Raw genomic sequence first — 5,867 nt, 5'->3', positions numbered from 1 at the left:
GTTGTTGATAGAACTTGATTTTTTATTTATTTACATGTGGTGCTGAGAATTGAACCCAGTGCCTCACACATGCTAGGCAAGCGCTCCACCACTGAGCTGCAACCCCAGCCCCCAGCACTTAGTCTCAATGGCCCTTTGATTGCACGCCTCTTCTAGAGACTAGAGTCATTCTGAATGAATTTGGGCTGCTTCACTGTAAATAAGCCGATGGGTCCAGCGGGTGGGTGGTTAGACTTGTAATGAGCGGGCAGTGGACACTCAGGAGCCAGAGAGCCCTGGGGACATCTCCCCTTGGCTGTTTATTTCTCTCTTTTTTTTTTTTAAAGAGGGAGAGAGAGAGAGAGAGAGAGAGAGAGAGAGAGAGAGAGAGAGAGAGAGAGAGAGAGAATTTTTAAATATTTATTATTTTTTTAGTTTTTGGCGGACACAACATCTCTGTTGGTATGTGGTGCTGAGGATAGAACCTGGGTCGCACGCATGCCAGGCGAGTGCCCTACCGCTTCAGCCACATCCCCAGCCCCTGTTTATTTCTCTTATAAGTTAAATCAGTCACTCAGCTGGGAAGGCAGGGATGGGAGTGGCACACTGCTGACCGGGAGGGACAGAGGTCCAGCCTTGGCTCTGCCCTGCCCCATCCCACAGCGCCCAGCACGGTGGGTGGGGGCCAGGGCAGCTGCTGCTGGCGCCTCGCCTGCCTCTAACCCTCACACTGGGCTGCTTCTTGGCAGCAAGACCTCACCAAGGCTCCTCTGACTGTTTTTAGATTTGTTTTCCAAATTCGAAAAGGGAGATAAAAACCTGGTTGGGAAACCAAACAAGCAACAAACAAATAACACATCTCTTCTCTTGGGAGCCTTCTCCTGGCTCTGGATGCGCTTCCCGGCTTAGAACCACCTCGGGCACGGGCCCAGATTCTGGCAGACAGCTGGACTTGACCTCACATTCCCAGCCCCAAACCCTTGGAGCCTCGGTTTCCTCAGCCGTCGATTGGGGGTTGGGCTAGCCACTGGGAAGGAGCCGGGGTTAGGGATGCACCCTGTAAATGAGGCCTTCTGATGATAATTTTATCATAGGCAGAGACAGCCACACTCGCACGCCCCCAGATCCCTAATGGGGCTCCCTCTGAAGGTGCTCCTTGCTTCTCGAGACGGCGTGATTACTCAGTAGGTTCTCTGTAATTATTTAATCAAGCCCCAACCAAGTCCTCAGCGTGGAGCTGGGCGGCTGACCAGACCCCAGCCTCCTCCTCCCTCAGGAGCATAATCAGAGCCGTGGAGAGGGAGGGAGAAGCCCCAAGCCCCTCTTTTCTTTGTGTAACAACTGCGCTGTGGGGGAGGGACAGCAGAGAAGGAGCCGGGTCACCTTGGGGCTCCCTCTGAGGACAAGGCAGGAGGGTCCTTTGATATCTGTTTGTGCAGCCCCCAGACTTCACTTTAGGGCACTGAAGGCCAGAGAGGAAAGGGCCGCAGGCCTCACCCCATAGCCCTCTGCACCAGCCAGCTTCGAGGATTCTTTCCTTCCTTCCTGCCCCCTCCCCCATTCTCCTTTCTCTCTTATATTCTGGATAAAGGCACACATTCTCATTTGTCAAACATGCTGATGAAACAGATGATGTGATACCTCCTGCCTCAAATCCCCACTCCCCTCCCTGGAGACAACCCCAGCTCCCAGGTTGGAGCCTCTTCAGAAATATTCTCTGTGCATTCACACACATTTGCCTAACTTCCTACAGAAGTATGAATGTGGTCACATAAACATTCTTAATTCTGTCTAGACCAGTGTTTCTCAATTGGAGTGTGAACCTTACCCGGCAGGGGACATTAAGCAATGTTTGGAGACATTTTTAATCTTCCTGACTGGGGAGGGGGATGCCCCTGGCATCTAGTGGGTAGAGGCCAGGGAGGCCACTAAACATCTTACATTGCATAGAAAAGCTCAGACAACAAAGACTTATCCTGCCCCAAATATCTGTAGTGCTGAGGCTGAGAAATCCTGGTCTAGAATGTTCTCAACTTGCTTTTTTTTTTTTTTTCTAATAATAATAATATATCTTGGAAGTCTTGGCAGGTCTTGCAAATATCTTCTCTCCTTATTACTTCTGCATCTTCTTCTGACTATATCACAGTCCATTTATCTAATTCTCTTTTGATAGATTTCAGGTTGTTTTTGATTTGTGGGGGGATTAGTGGAAACACCTTGGTTCTTCTCTGGTTGGGATGCTTGGGGGTGGGATCGCTGCACAAGGGGGCGGTGACTGCCAGATTGATTTCCTAGGTCCTCATCTAACGCTTCTATTTTAAGCATGGCACACACTTATTTTCAATTTTGATATTGCATCGTGCTCCTCCACAAAGGCCAACTTTCCTTCTGACTTGAAGGTTTTAGGGAAGAAAATAATTTCTTTGTTTCTCTCTCTCTTTTTAAGTTATAGCTATTGTGTTTTCAAGAGGACTAAAGGGACCTTGGTCTGCAAAGGGTGGGTGGGTATCCAGTCCTGCCAGCCCTGCTAGCCTTCCCCACGGACCCCCTAGGTGGAGTTGGGAAGGGTAGACTCATGCACTCCCATCATCTCTGTGTGGTGTGCAGGGGAAGAACCAGAGCTGGCTGAGTGACCCATTTTATAGATGAAACTCAGTGGGGTTAGGTGACTTGCCCTCCAGCTTTGAGAAGTCACATTCTCCCAGAGACCCCACTCAGAAGCCCTAAGGTGTAGCAGCTGGAGATCAAGTGGGCAGAGTGAGGTGGGGCCATAGTGATAGGTCCCAGGAATCTGGTAGTTGAACACACTACTAGATCCCGTGGACCTGGGGCTAAGGGTTCTCAGAATGTACAGAGCATCCATGCAACATCTGGAACCTTCTTGCACTAAAAGATTATTCATGGGTTATCTGAAATTCACATCGAATGGGGCCCCTGTATTTTACCTGACAACCTGACCTGCTTCATGAGGCATCCTTTTTGTCTCCATGGATGGGAGGAAGGAGGAAAGGGCTGGGATCAGACAGCCCTTCCATCTCTTCCCTCTCCCCTTCTTCCCCCTCTCCCCCGTCACACAGAGCCTGGAACCCACGTTCAAGAGTTTGTTCTTGCTTGTGAGTGAGTGGCAAGGCCAGAGCAGAAGGCAGTGGACGTGGCCAGGGCAGCACTGATGGCTATGCTGACCCCGTCTCCCCGCCGTAGGCCACATGGAGAGCCAGCGGCCACTGCAAGTGTAATTAGTTAATAAATCATCCCGAGTGATAAATAGAATGATAGATGCAGGTTTCACTTGATCACTTTTTTATTAAGGAGAAATAAATCAACAGCACATTGTTGCTATAAACCTTTCAAACTGGTCAGATCCTGGCTGGTAGAAGCTGATTAACATGGCCACATGTAGGGACCGTTTGTAGCTGATCATTGAGATCAATCAATCCCTGTCACTTTCCCTCTTGGAGGAGGTGGCGGAAGCCAGGTGCTGTTCTGCCACTCAGTACTGCCCCTGGCTTCTTATCGCACGGGTGCTGGGGCTGGTGCCTTGGTGTTAGTGGGGCCGTGCTCAAATTCCAGCTGTGCTACTAACCAGCTGTGTGAGCTCCAGGAACTGTTGACCCTCTCTGAGTCCCAGCTACCTCTTCCCTAACATGAGGTAGATAGTGGTATCTTTTCTTTCTTATAAAATATTTATTTTTTAGTTTTAGGCAGACACAATATCTTTATTTTATTTTTATGTGGTGCTGAAGATCAAACTCAGTGCCACATGTGTGATAGGCGAGCACTCTACCACTGAGCCACAACCCCAGTCAGACAATGGAATCTTCTTTAGTAATTCTGAGCATTGTGGTGCTGTGTCTTGGACCCCTATATATGCCTGAACACCCACCAAAAAGTTTTTTTTTAACATAAACTGTACCTACTAATATCTTAAATACATGTAAAAAAATTAAAATAGAAATTTAAAATATATATTTATTAATTTATTTAAAATAACAATCACAAGCCCATTTCATGTCAATATTAATAAACTTTTCAATGAAAAATATCTTTATTTTTCAAAACAAAAAGAATGTGAGAAAAGTGGCTTCATATTATTTTTTTTACAAATCTTTTAAATGGGGGCTGGGGATGTGGCTCAAGCGGTAGCGCGCTCGCCTGGCATGTGTGCGGCCCGGGTTCGATCCTCAGCACCACATACCAACAAAGATGTTGTGTCCACCGAGAACTAAAAAATAAATATTAAAAAAATTCTCTCTCTCTCTCTCTCTCTCTCTCTCTCTCTCTCTCTCTCTCTCTCTCTCTCTCCTCTCTCACTCTCTCTTTAAAAAAAAAATAAAAATAAAAAAAAATAAAACATGCTGGCTTCCTCCTCAACCAAGGTCTACTTTAAAAAAAAAATCTTTTAAATGATCAACTTAATAGGATACTGCTAGGTTTTTATATTTGCTTTTATACTCATTCTGAAACTTTTGTGTCAAGTTATTTTTGTTCAAGAAAATAAAGAAGACAATCTGGGCTGGGCTTGGAGGTGCATTCCTATAATCCCAGCGTCTTGGGAGGCTGAGACAGGAGGATTGCAAGTTCAAAGCCAGCCTCAGCACTGGCAAGGCCTAAGCAACTGAGTGAGACCCTGTCTCTAAATAAAATTCAAAATAGGGCTGGGGATGTGGCTCAATGGTTGAGTTCTCTCTGGTACCCAAGTCCCCCCTGCACCACCAAAAAGAAGAAAATCTGGCCTTCTTACATATGTAGCTGGAAAAGGTAGGAGTATTTTATTTTATTCTTTGAGTGGGTTTTTACTATATTTCCCAGGCTGACCACAAACTGTTGGACTCAAGTATCCTCTTGCTTTGTATCCTCCCAAGCCACTGGGACTACAGGTGTGCATCATTGTGTCTGGCAAAGGAGAGAGCTATCCTGTACCTTGTTTGGTCCTGTGGATATGCCTCTGGAACACTTCTCCACATGATCGTGAGAATAAAAAGGCAAATCACTTTTTTTTTTAGTTGTAGATAGACACAACACTTTTATTTTATTTATTTGTTTTTATATGGTGCTGAGGATCGAACCCAGTGCCTCTCATGTGCTAGGTAAACGTTCTATCAACTGAGCTACAACCCTAGTCCAGTATGTGACCTCTTAGTATAATTATAAAATAATTTTGACCTTGCAGACTTTCCTAAAAGGTCGCCCACCCTGAAACCTGCTGAGATAAAGACAGTGTGCTGGACTCTGTCCACCTCCTCCACCTGCTCTGGCCTGGTGCTGATCCCGTAGCACAGCAGTGTGAGCTCCCTGGCCTTCCAATTTCTGGTGGGTGCAACCAATAGGGCAGTGTGAGTCAGCTTTTTGTTGCTGTGAGTAAAATACTGGATCAGAACAACTTAGAGGAGGAATAGTTTATTTGGGACTCAGAGTTTCAGAGGTTCAGTCCACGGTTGGCTGACTCTATTGCTTTGGGCCTGAGGTGAGGTACAGCATCATGGTGGAAGGGCATGGTGGAGGAAAGCTGCTCATATCTTGATGGCCAGGAAGCAGAGAGGGATCGACAAGCCAGGGACAAAATATATAATTCCCAAACCACGCCCCCAGTGACCCACTTCCTCCAACTACACCCCACATGCTGACAGTTACCACCCAGTAATCCATTCAAATTATTAATCCATCAAGTGGACCAACCTACTGTTTAGATTATGGGTCTCCTAAGAGATCTAATGGGGCCTGGAGTTGTGGCTCAGCGGTAGCGTGCTTGCCTAGCATGTGTGAGGCACTGGGTTCCATTCTCAGCACCACATATTAAAATAAATAAAATAAAAGTCCATCGACAACTAAAAAATATTTGGAAAAATAATGAGAGAGATCTAATCATTTCACCTCCTGCATTATCAAAG

The sequence above is a fragment of the Ictidomys tridecemlineatus genome, chromosome 5 (assembly GCF_052094955.1).
Source record: "Ictidomys tridecemlineatus isolate mIctTri1 chromosome 5, mIctTri1.hap1, whole genome shotgun sequence".
Classification (NCBI taxonomy): Eukaryota; Metazoa; Chordata; class Mammalia; order Rodentia; family Sciuridae; genus Ictidomys; species Ictidomys tridecemlineatus.
This window is presented reverse-complemented; position numbering follows the sequence as displayed.